Below are 13707 nucleotides of genomic sequence, written 5' to 3'. Positions count from 1 at the left end.
TCCATTGTTCCAAACTCCCTACCCTCTGGACAGACTGCCTCCCAGATTCCTCTCAAAGCACTTGTCACAATAAGGACAAAATCAACACCCTCTGTCACTAGTTCTTCTCAGATGTCACGCGCCTGGCATAGTGGCACATGTCTAATCTCAGCAGCTCAGAGTGCTGAGGCAGGAGGATTATAAATTCAAAGCCAGTCTTAGGGAGGCCCTAAGCAACTCAGTGAGACCCTGTCTCTAAATAAAATATAAAAAGGGCTGGGGATGTGGCTCAGTGGTTATGTGTCCCTGAGTTCAATTCCAGGTACCAAAAAAAAAAAAGATGTAACTCTCTGCTCAGACCCATTACCTCATCCTCGCTGCTCTCCACCTCTGAGCGTTTTAAAAGCCAGAGAACGAGGCGAAACCTGGAGAGTGGGGTGTAATCAAGCACTAGTGTCACCACGATGGCTCTCAGTGCTGCTCACTCTGAGACCTTCTTGCTCTCTCTTAGGTCAAATGAGTGGTTTCCCCAGCTCCTTTGCCATGGAAAAAAAGACGAAGGTCCTGCTTTTGCAACACTACCCTAGATACAATATACAAAGCAGCCAGAAAGGGAGACCCACAGCTAGGTGCTTCAGGGTCTGCACCTTTGAAGTTTTGAGGCTGTGCTTGATCAGTTTACAGTGTCGAAAGATTGCTGCACACAGGTGGGGTGAGACAGATGTTCCTGGCAAATACCACTCTTCCCATCTACCTTGCCTGGGGAATGGGCTTTGGCACTAGTGGAAAGTTTTGTATCGACACCCTGGGGCACCTTCCATGTGCCAAGGTGCTGAATTAGATACCAAAAGGTTAATAGAGGAACACGGGACTGTTGCCAAGGGTGGTCTAAAGGGATGTGACATCCAAGCAGTGTGATGTAGTGCTTCTGCTCTAAGTCTGTCCTCCCCACATAGTGGGTGGCAGAAGTCCCTAACACAGGCTAGAGGACAGGACATGCAGCACATTGGCTGCTTACAAATTCTATCCGCTTTGAGTAACTGTGTGGCCTTGGGCAAATTACCTCTCTGGAAACTTGCTGGGTTGCAAACTAGGGGGGGGGGGGGAAGCACCTATCTCTCAAGATTGTCGTGAGTATTAAATTAAATAATTTAGTGATGTGCTTAGCCCAGAGCCTGGCACGTATTCAATGTATGTTAAATTAAAGCTGTGGTAATTCGTGTAATGGAAAACATCAGAACAAGTCAGTACCAGGCCCAGCCCTGCCTTAAGTTGCTGGTCACTTCAAGAACATTTCTCAGCCTCTCTGGATCCAGGCTTTCTCCTCTGAAAACTGAGTGGTGAACCAAGGGTAACCAAGGGTGGACACTTCAACACTCTCTGAAACTCTTGAGGGAAAGCCTGAGCCTCCCCCTGTGAAGAAGCAGTCACGGCTTTGGAACACTGAGTGTTCACTGCCGCTGCAAGACTCCTCCTCTGGGGAACTCCCAGCCCAAGGGGGAAGACTGAGGAAGGGCAGGGAGCCTTTCAACAGAGTTGGCTGGAGCTGCGCTGACTCAAACAATGAGCGCGGTCCTGAGTCCTGAAGGTAACAAGCAGGCCCTGCCAGTCTCCTGAGAGAAAGCCCTCTATAAGCTCATGGATGGGAACGGACTTCCACAGAATTCTAGAATGTTCTGGAAATGTTCTTCGGGAGTTTCTAGTTCAGAATTTTAAGCCCAGTTCTGGGTGTACTTATGCAGTTTCACAAACGATTAATATTCCTCTCCTTTTCTATACTTGAGGCTATATTTAAAATTATAACTGAAAAACAATAAACACTCCTAAATTGGTCACCCATCGACTTTTTTGTTGGGGTGGGGGCTGCTGGGGATTGAACCCAGGAGCTCATGCATATTAGCCAAGTGCTCTACCATTAAAGTACATACCCAGCCCTTTTAATATTCTTTATTGAGACATGATCTTGCTAAATTGCCTTGACTAGACTTGAACTAGCAATTCTCCTGCCTCAGCCTTCCAAATAGCTAGGGTTATGTGTGTACCACTGTACCCAGCTCACTCAACAAATTTTAAGACATCAGAGAACAAAATGAATTAATATGTTGTTATTGTGGCAGATTCTGCTGGATGTTCCCCAAAGGTCACTCTCCCTTTTTCTTTGGTTGTAGAAACTACTCTTGGGGATCCCATGACCACCTAGATTAAGGACTATTTTCCCAGCTTTCCTTACAGCTAGGTAAGGGCATATAATTAGGTTTTGATTCATGGGATGTAATAGTTGCTAGTGTGACTTCTGGGGGTTTCCTTAATGTGAGGGGGTATAACCTCTTATCCCAACATGGATGTGATGGTGGAACCCAACCAGCCATGATGGACTTGGACTTGGAGGTCTCATATTGAGGGTGGTGGACAAAGAGAGAATGAATGAAATTTGGGTTTTTGATCATGGAGGTGCCTTACTTTCTTACACCGAGTGCCCTGGATTACTCATCTCCAGACTTCATTTACACAAAAAAGACAAATTTCTCTCATTTCTGCTGCTTCTATTTCCGGTTTTCTGCTTTTCTAAACCAAATCTGTGTGGCTGCGAAATTTGTGTTTTCAGTGATTGATTTTACGATGCAGCAAGTATGTAATATTTTATAGCATGCTGAATAACCAAGGAAAATACCACTTGTAACCACCACTCAGGTCAAGAAATAGAATTTTGCAGACACCCCAGAAACCTCCTGTTTCCTCAATCAAACCACCTCCTTCCTCCTGAAGCAATCTCTGTCCTGACTTGGAGAATAAACACTTCCATGTTATCAGGGCATAACATTCCCTTAAAACATTTAGGTCAAAGACTATTTTTATCTGCTTTATATGAGATGTTGCTTAAGCCTTTGTTTCACAGAAGGTTTCCTGTGATCAAAAAGGCTTCCTCTGATCAAAATTTAAATAGTCTGACCCCTTCACTTTACAGAGGAAGAAGAGGGAGCTAGGAGAAGGGAAAGGACTATCTTTCTTTCTTCCTCCCTTTCCTTTTCCTTTTCTTTGCTTTCATCTGAACTTTCTTATTTTAGTTGACAAAAGTTGTGTACATTTATGCAATGCAACACAATGTTTCAATATATGTATACATGGGAAAGGATTTTCTAAGATCAATTAACAAAACAGTGGCAAAGTAGACTAGAACTGAGGTTCTCTCTGACTCCTTAGGCTTCATGTATCCTTCATTTCAGGGGAAGGGACCAAGATACAAATCACCTACACAGTCCAGTGACTCTAGGATGGGACAAAACTTGCAAATGCAGTCTCTAGGAAGGGGCATTCCATCTCCAACCAACATCAAACCTGGCTCTTCGCACAGGGGAGAAAGGCTGCCAAGGCCCCTGGCAATAGTTCTTCCCAGATGACTTTGCACTTTAACCCAATGGATCAGCAAAGGTGGAGTCGTCACAGGGCCTTGCTATGGGAATGCCAATCAGATGAAGCGATCTTCCCGGCCTCTTCAGAAACCAACACTGACACAGCTCCTCCATGTTGCCATGGGCACCAACTTGACACTCGGCAACCCTCAGAGATCCCTGTGGTTAAGGATGATGCTGAGTCTCTGGAGACAGAAATGTGTCTCACAGATGGGCCTAGAGCAAGCCTGAGCTCTCTTGCCACGTTTGCTCCATTGTCCTGATCACATACACCTCTTTCTAACTCGCATGAACGACGATTATTTTATATCATCAAGGATGCCCACCATGCTTTCCTGTAGGGCCTGGCAGTGTCTAAGAACTCTCAATGGCCACATTCCATCGTCCCTTCTGTCCTAGACTCTTGGATATTTCAGGACAGGTCTGTTGGCTCCTGCCCTATTCTATGCATTAGAATTAGCAAAGATGTTATTCTGTGTTTTGTGGGGGACGCAAGCATTCTGAGGACTAATAGTTTGGGCAACGGAGCACAGTTTTGTTTTGTTGTTCTGTTTTATTTTAATTCCCAAGTACAGTATTAGCATATTGAAGTCTCTGAGAATTCCCTTAGTGAACAATTTTACTTGGTTTGGATGAACCAAGCTTTTCTGACTTTGGAACTTTTGGAACTTTGTCTTTTACTAACAGCATTCTGCACAGGACAGTTTGGCCTGTGATACTGCAGTCTCTTTGAAGGATAAAGGCTGCATTAATACACATAGGATACCCAGCATGGCTGGAAAATCACCTTTCTGGCCCAGGTAGCCGGCCTCTCTGGAAAAGTACTGATTTAGCCCAAACTTTATAAAAATCCTTTCTTCATAAACCCAGAGAGCAACCATGGAGCTGACCTAAACCTGCCCAGTCTGGGGTGGGTTCCCCCGGGGAGAGAGCTGGCGGCCCCACAGCCTGGCACCAGACCTATTGTACCAAGAGCCCGGCCAGCCGGCAGCCACCCAGTGTGTGTCTGGACTTGTTTTTCTGTTCCTTTCCTGCTTCTTTCACAGCACGACTGAATGGCCCCAGTCTCTCAGTCCAGCTCCTAGCCAGCACTGGACCCCTCCAAGTCTGGCCAACTCTTCTCCCACCCGCCTTGATAAACAACCCCCTCCAAGGTGGGAACCACAGCACCGGGCTGTTTTTCTCCCTCGTGCACCCCAGGAAGCCTCTCCCCTTTGCCTGGGCTTCCTTTCCAGGGTTCTGACTGCCAATCCACTTTAAACCCATCCTCACCTGAAGGCAAAGGGACTCACAGGAGACCCAAGATGAAAGAGTCTTTAATCCTGTGGCTTTCTGAGTTTTGTTTTTAGCAGGAAAACCTTATTTTCCAAACAACTTATTACGCAGAACCCGTCAGTTTATAGAACAGATAAATAAGGACATTTATGGCAGTTCTGTTTATCAGAGGAAAACACTGGAAAGAAACTAAATGTCCGTCAATAGGGACCAGGTTAAATAAATTTATGGTGAAATCATACAATGGAATACTATTTGGCCATCTAAAAGCATAAGGCATATCCCAACAATAACAGCAAAAGTTCTAAGAAAAATCCTTATTTTGTATGGAAGTACTTGGTCCATAGTTCCATTTTAGGGCCAAGACCAGAATCACTACTGTTTTGTTAAAATTTACCACCTCTTCTTCAAATTTGTCTAATGTTTACTTGGTATTTAAACGTGGTGACCAAACATTCTGACTTGCCCAGAACTGAAGGGTTTCCTGGGATAAAGAACTTTAAATGCTAAAATGGAGGAAATCCCAGGTCAAGGGATGAGTTGGTTGCCCTAACGTAACAGAAATCAATACATTATGTTTTCGAAGAATAGGTAGAGGATTATTAAGTTTAGCCCATGTTAATAAACCAGTATGTTCACAAATGAAATGGAGACAGTATTTGTACTATAAATAAAAAATAAAAGCATATGAGCTATTAGGAAACAAGAAACGATCTCAAGGGATAGTGAAAAGCAGGGGGAAGGGCAAGTACAGAACAGTGGGCTTAGTATGTGCTTCTCTCTCCATCTCCCCACCCCCACTTTCCCTAAAGGTCAGAGCACATAATATCCATGTAATAAAATGAAGTTTGCACCTTCTTTTTTAAAAATTATTTTATTTTACTTTTTCTAATTAGTTGTACATGACAGTAGAATGCATTTGTACATTTCGATAGATCATACATAAATAGAGTGTTATCTCTCATTTTTCTGATTACACATATTGCAGGATCGCATGGGTCATGCAGTCACACATGTACATGAGGTGATAATGTCTGTTTCACTCTACTGTCATTTCTACCCCCATGCCTCTTCCCCTCCCTTCACTTCCCTCTACCTACTATAAAATAACTCTCTTCTTCCCTACCCAACCTCCACTTATTGTGAATTAGCTTCCGCATATCAGAGAAAACAATTGGCCTTTGGTTTTTTGGGTTTGGCTTATTTTGCTTAGCATGATATTCTCTAACTCCATCCATTTACCAGCAAATGCCAGAATTTCATTCCTCTTTAAAGCTGAGTAACTGTGCCTTCTTATCTATTTGTGCATGCCATCATAAGAAAATGGCTAGGCTGATTTTCATCAAATTTTAAGGCTGTGTTTGGGGTTTTTTTTTTTTTTTTTTTTTTTTTTTAACAATTTTGCATGTATAACTTTTTTTTTTTTTTTCAGTACTAGGATTTGAACCCAAGGATGCGTTACCATTGAGCATTGAGCATTGAGCATTGAGCACTGAGCTTTACCACTGAGCATTGAGTTTTACCATTGAGCACTGAGCTTTACCACTGAGCATTTTGAGACAGGGTCTCTCTAAGCTGCCTAGGCTGGCCCTGAGCTTGTGATCCTCCTCGCCTGGCCTCCTGAATTGCTGGGATTGATTATAGGCATGCGCCACTGCACCCAGTTTGCATTTATAACTTTTTCAATTTAAAAATAATGGACACCTGATAAAACAGGATGAGTTTGGCCCTGTTTTACTTTTTCCATCTCATGTGCCACTGCCACGTTCTTGGACTCACCAGCCTCCAAAACCATAAGCCAAATAAACCTTATTGTTTATAAAATGAAAATAATAAAAATAATGGGTGAAGCAGTAATCAGTAATGCTGCTAAAGCCATTTTCTATTTTGCCTTAAAATTTATTTGTCTCAGTAAAAAAGGGCTAGGGATGTAGCACAGTGATAGAGCACCCCTGGGGTTCAATGCCCAATACCTGCCCCCCCAAAAAAGACCCCACAATAAATAGGACCTTGAGATGACAACTGGCTTTAGGCCTTTGGTACTGATACCACCGTTTACCGGTGACGAGTTCTGCTCCTTCTAATGTTGAAGATTGAACACTAGAGAAGCACGCCAAGGCAAGCATATTAAGCAGGTTTTATTTAAAGGTAATAATACAGACTTCTCCCGGCAGGGAGAAGGGGGCCATGGCTGATGTTCTAAAGTCCCAAGAAGTGAGCGCACCCTACATCTTTTATAGGCTAAATTCTCTTTTGTTCTCCAGTTCTCTCCCCCTTATCTCTCCTTCCTGCCTGGTGACTAGGCCTGGTTTTGCATTAAGTGAAAAGCCAGGGCAGGAGGAGGGCCAGGGTGATTCAGGCAGGCAAGGGCCCAGGGGACATTAATTAGCAGCCCCTTGTTTGCAGTCCTTGATAAAGGCAGGTAAATTTGGTAATCAATGGGCTCCGGAGATCCTTGACATTCCATCCTTCCAGGGGCAGTCTCCAACTTCCAGAGGCAGATGACTTTATGGCTTCCATTTCCTGATTTGACCCGATCCCCTATTTCTACACTAACTACCTGTTCCCAATTCTGGCTTCAGTACCTTGAGTGTTCTGGGCAAACGAAGGCAAGAGTATGGTAGGTGCGTGAAAAACACCAGGGAAACAAAGGCTTGTGTATCAGTTAGCATTAGGTTCAGTTGTATGTGCACACCAGCAAGCCCAAAGTAACTAGATGTAACAACAACAACAAAGGTCATTCCGTTCTCACATAGAAATGAAGTCTGGAGGTACACAGTCTAGGTGCAAAGATAGGAGCCATCGTCTTCAGAGACCCAGACCCTCTCCCCAACCCATGGCTTCCGTCTTCAAGGTCACATCATGGCTGCTGAAGTTCCACCATTGTATCTTTACTTCAGGCAGCAGGGAGAAGATAAGGTGGAAAGATATTTCTAACTGCATGAGCTCACTTCAGAGAGCCATTCCAGAATTTCCTCACATCTCATTATTCAGAATTTATTCATAAGCCACACTTAGGAGCAAAGGAACCTGGGAAATGTAGTCTTTGTTTTAGGTTGTAAGTTGTTCAGCTCTAAACTGGATTCTATTACTAAAGGAAAAAGCATGAAAGACTTTTGAGGTGGCGGCAGTGGCCATGGTTTCTCAGTGCAGCGAGGGTGGCAGTGATATTCTATTTTGTACATATGCTATTTTGTATATACTGTATGTGACGACTTCAGTGAGCAATGGCGATTGCCAAGGTGCTCAGGAAATACACGGATTTCAGCGACACAGGCAATATGACCACAGAAACGAAGTACAGTGCTTCATCTTGAGCCCAGAGCCTTGCACGTGTGAGGCAAGAGGACCACCACCCAGCTATGCCCCTCACCCCTACCCTGACTTTTGGAATTCCTAGCATTTCATTATCCATATATATCTCCAGATGTTCTCATTTACTCTTTGCTCATTAAAATAAATAAAAGATAGCTGGACATCATGGCACATGCCTGTAATCCCAGCAGCTTGAGAGGCTGAGGCAGAAGGATTGTGAGTTCAAAGCCAGCCTCAGCAACTTTAGAAAGGCCCTAAGCAACTCAGAGAGACCCTGTCTCTAAATAAAATATAAAAAGGACTGGGGATGTGCCTCAGTGGTTAAGTGTTCCTGGGTTCAATCCCTGGTACAATGAATAAATAAATAACTTTTGAATAGGCAATTAGCAGTCTTTGTCAATAATTATTTGGATTAATGTGAATTGATCCTTTATACCTGAGAATCTCCAGCCTGCAGGTCTTTAGTGAGCATGAGAGACCAGCATGGATTCATGGAAAGAGCACCACCTGCTGCCCCCACTTCCTGTGTGAACTCAGCTAAGTACCTTCATGTCTCTGTTGCTTTGTTACATAAGCACAGTGAGGGTCCTCCGATGGTCCCACTGGTAGAACACTGACACCACAGTGTGTTTTAATACATTCTAGAAACAATCTAAATATTTCCTATCCATCCGACCTCAGCTGCAGGTCGTGGGTGTCACTGGAACTCAGCAACTTCATCGAGTGCCGACAGGTCGGAAGGACTGGAGGAAGACACAGGCTGGATGCCCCAGAGTGGCCCTCAGAGTCACAGGGGGGAACTAGCCCCAGAGGAAGCAGCCACCTTGCTACTATCAGGACTAAATGCAGCCTGGTATCTGGACTGGAAAGAGGACAGCAAGGGAAATCTGGTGCTGTCAGTTTAGTCCTGCCAGTTCTAACAGTCTAGAATTCCCAAGGCACTTGACATCTCTGGAGCGGGAGGCAGAGGCCTAAGGTGTGTTGGAGAGGACCAGGCCTGGAGGGGAATGTAAGACTCCAGGTTGCTCTTCTGACCTCAGCCTCCAATATCTCCGCTGGCCCTCCTTGCCATCTCACTGGCCTTTCTGGCCTCTCTAATTACTAGGAACATACGGGGAACCACAGCTTCTGTTTTGGTAAAAATGAGCCATGTACCCACAAACAGCTGCCTTGATGAAGGCTGTTTCCAAATTGGGCCCTGATTGAGGAGAGAGCAGGAGCCAGGCCTGTCGTGGGGTGTAACCCCGCTCAGCAGACTGAGTCCTTCTCCAGCATGGTGGGATTCAGGGATATGTTTTCAACAGTGTGAACTTGGAAGCCAGCCTCGACTGAGACCCTCCCACATGGGGTGCTGTACGCCATTACCTGGATGATAGATGCCCCCAGGAGCCACATTCCTGGGATGGGGACAGAAGGAGTAACCCACCCACGACCCCTCTTCTTGACAAACATGGCCTCTCACAGTTTGGTACAGCTCTCTCCCTGCTGCTCCAGAGCATGTGAGCTGGTTTAGGATCAGTGGGGGCCAGGACCACTAGGCCTCTTCCGTGTTTTCTCTGCTTCCTCCATCAAAAAGATGTCAGAAAAGGGGCTAGCGACCAGGCGCTCGTGTTCATCAAGCTCTCTGCTGCGGGATATTCCTTGTTGGGTAGGGCAGAGATGGGTAGCAGGAGGGGTAAGAGACTCCTTCCTGGAAGGACCACCATGAGGAAGGGTAGACTGACGTCAGGACCAACCGGCACCATGCACGAGAAAGGCCAGGGAGACAAGGGTAGGCTCAACACGAGTACTTCCTCGGGCAGAGCTGTCCAGGGCAGGGCAAGCGGCTCACAGTGCTGCTTCTCAGGTCAGTGTGTAGGCCAGGGCTTGGGGATCACCCTTCACAGGTACAGGCGAGGCGGCCATTAGATCTTCCCGTCCCTAAGATCCTGCAGTGATAATAACCATAGCCACGTTGGGTGCCTTCGATGTGCCGATGTCATCTGAGACGGTGGTGTTGGGGCTGGGGCGTGGCTCAGCGGAAGAACACACGCTTAGCATCACCAGGCCTTGGTAACCAAAACAGGTATTGTTTTTATTCCCATTCGACAGATGAGAAAATTGAGACTCTGGACAGTTAAGCAATGTGCCTGAATTCACAGTTGATAAACAGATGGCCACTTCTTATCTAAGACATACCCTGCTTCTAGGCACCTGGAAATCTATGGTTTTAAAAGGATTAAGGTCGGAGGAGCCAGGATAAGGAGGCCAGAGTCAGGGGTCTCTTGTCCCCAGAGGCTCTGATAGTTAATTCCAGGGCTCCGGTCAGTGGTCATGAGATGCGCCCAGGAACAGGAAGAATCGTTCTCTCTCAGGAAGCAGATTAGGAAACTTGTTTTTGTCCACTTAAACTCTGTGGCCACAACTCCAAAGACATGGAAATCTAAAAGCAGCTCTGATGGACACTCCCAAGAAATTACAGACTTGGGCTTTTTAAGAGACTGGCAATAATTAAAGGAGAATGCCACAGAGACCCAAACAAACTCTGCCGCTCACCTCCCACACGGCACAGTCCTCCAGGTTCTGTTTGTACTTTTTATAGTCTCCCAGCACTGAAAGAATCTAGATCTGAAGTTTTGCAACCTTGAGTTTTCAAACTCCAAATGGTATAATTGTGAGCTTTCTGTTGATACAAAAGCTTTATTTGTGGAATTGCTGTTATGAAGAATTAGGCGAATAGTGATTTTTCCCCTAGGGTTTGAACCAAAGGCTTTGCACATGCTAGGCAAGCACCCCACCACTAAGTCACACCTTCAGTCCTTTTTTCAAAATTTTATTTTGAGACAGAGCATTGGTAAATTGCTGAGGCTGGCCTCAAATTTGTGATCCTTCTGCCTCAGCCTCCCAAGTCTCTGAGATTACAGGCAGGTACCATCATGTACAGCTATGATGGTTTTATGTTTCTCAGGATCGTCACAGTAGGTACTAGTGTGATCCCCTTTGTACAAATGAGGAAACTGAGATTCACAAAAGAAACAGTAACTTTCCTAAGGTCACAGCAATCAAGAGGCAGGGGAGGAATCTGAATTCCAGAATGTGGCTGCAGGGAAGCCCAGTGCATAAAACTGAGTTGGGCTGCCTTGGTCTGGGTTTGGATATGTTGGGTTAGAAGAATCCAGCTCTCAAGATTCTCCCTTGTGCATTGTGGGACCCATGGGGAAATTTGCTAGCGAGACAGAGCGGTTTACAAAACTGGAAGCAACTCAAAGGTCCATCCACAGGGATTAGTAACACCTTGTGGTATATTCAGACAATGGAATACTTACCACTCAGTGATGAAGAGAAATGAACTACCGATATTCATAACAATGTGGATGAATCTCAAATTTTAATTATGCTAACCTGGGTACAGTGTTGCACACCTGTAATCCTACCTAGTCAGGAGGCTGAGGCAGGAGGATCACAAGTTTAAGGCCAGCCTCAGTAACTCAGTAAGGCCCCAAGCAACTTAGTGAGACTCGGTTGCAAAATTTTTAAAAATAAAAAAAAGGGGGGCTGGGAATGTAGCTCAGTGGTAGAATGCCCCTGGATTCAATTCCCAGTACCAAAACAATAACAATAAAGAAAATTTAATTATGCTGAATGAAAATTAACTGGACAAACATGAGGACACAGTGTGAAGAGGTCGGAATGTGATGACTGCATTTACAGAAAACTTTTGAAAATACGAGCTAATCAGCAGTGACAGAAAGCAGATCCATAGGAGGGAAGGAAAAGATTACATAAAAACTAATCAACTTAGCACCCCAAACAAGTGAACCAGTCCATAAATGGGCAAAGGAACTGAACAGACACTTCACAGAAGAAATATAAATGGTCAACAAAGATGAAAAAATGTTCAACATCTCTAGCAGTTAGAGAAAATGCGAATTAAAAGTATAAGAAAAGAAAAGAAAGCAGGTTGGTGGTTACTTAGGACTGGGGAGAAGTGGGGGAAGGATTTCCAGGACACATGGGGAAAACTTTTGAGGTGTAAATAGGTCATTACTCTATTTTGGGGGAGTGGGTACTGAAGACTGAACCCAGGGGCCCTTAATCACTGAGCCACATTCCTAACCCTGATTATTTTTGAGACAGGGTCTTGCTTAGCATATTGTTAAGTTGCTGAGGCTGTCCTTGAACTTGCAATCCTGCCTTAGCCTCCCTCCCATGGGATTACAGGCGTGCGCCACCACACTCAGCTTCGTTACTCTGTCTTGATTGTGGCAATGGTTTGGTGAGTGTGCATGTGTAAGATATACATTATATCTTAAAAAATAGATATTCTAAATACTTCCAGTTGTTTGAATGAATTTATACCTCAAAAAAGCTGTTTAAAAACAAACAAAAACCAAAAAAATCAAAAGTCTCAAGATATGTTTGGTGGCACATGCCTATAATTCCAGCTACTTAAGAGGTTGAGGTAGGTAGATTACAAATTAGAGGCCAGACTCAGAAATTTAGGGAGACCTTGTCTCAAAATAAAAAGGATTGGGGATGCAGCTCAGCAGCAAAGCACCACTTGGCTCAGTTCTCAGTACAAACAACAACAAAAACCTCCCAAAGCCCAGGGAAGTGGCGCAGGCCTGTAATCCCACCAACTCGGGAGGCTGAGGATTGCAAATTGAAAGCCAGCCTCAGCAATTTAGCAAGGCACTTAGCAACTCAGCAAGACCCTGTCTCTAAATAAAATATTAAGAAGGGGATGTAACTAAGTGGTTAAGTACCCCTGGTTTCAATTCCTGGTACCAGGAAAAAACAAAACAAAGCAAAACAAAACCCTCCCAAATCAGACTTGCTTGTGTCACTCAGCACACCAAGGGGGAGCTAAGCCATTCAGAACTCCCTCTGGGGATCATGCTGCCACATGCCTCCTGAGTCCAGCCCCTGGGCTCTAATCCAGCACCCTGAAGGACAAAGTAGCTTCTCTTCAGTTGAATGATTCTGGTATTGGACAAGGCTTTGGCCACAGGGTAAATGGGTAGGTCAACAAAGATACTCCATCAGACACAGAAGCAATGGAAGGTAGGGAATGGCCTCCAGCTGCTATTCTTACCATTAAGTCAACAGATATCCACTGAGCACCTATCAGGTATCAGGGACTGTCCTATTCCACTATCTTATGGTGACCAGCTAAGGTTGGAATGAGAGAGATCCAAGGCATGACACACTAAATAATGGCCCCAACAGAGCCATTACACATCTATCAAATCAATACCCTAAGTGCCTCCTCTGTGTGTAGAGGGAGTAGATGCTCAGCTGGATCCTTGAGGACAAAAAGACACACGGACACAAAATTTTGCCACAACACCGAAGCCGAGGGCCAAGAGGATACATAAATGACTTGCAGTTGTGGAGAGGGTTCCTGGAGGCTGTGCAGTGTAGGAGAGGGGAAGGAATTTGCGGAAGGAGGTGGGGGGGGGGGTGGCAGGTGGCAGGAAAGCTGGGGGAGATCATTCCATTTAGAGAGGGCAGCAGTACATAATACAAGGCACCTGGGGAGTCTGGCTGCAGGGAAGAATGGGGAAGCCTGGAGGGTGGACCAGGCCAGGGCTAGAGGACATGAGTAATCCGCAGACACATCTGCTCCTGCCCCCTCCCCTGCAGAATCCTGGGCTCTGTTGTGATCTCATTGGTTCCATGGACAGCTGCTGAGTTGCTGGCAGATGCAGGCTCTTCTCCAACCCCTCTGAAGCCTTGAAGAACAGAA

Source organism: Sciurus vulgaris (assembly GCF_902686455.1).
Source record: "Sciurus vulgaris genome assembly, chromosome: 6".
Lineage (NCBI taxonomy): Eukaryota > Metazoa > Chordata > Mammalia > Rodentia > Sciuridae > Sciurus > Sciurus vulgaris.
The sequence above is the reverse complement of the archived record's forward strand: the minus strand, read 5'-3'. Positions refer to the sequence as shown.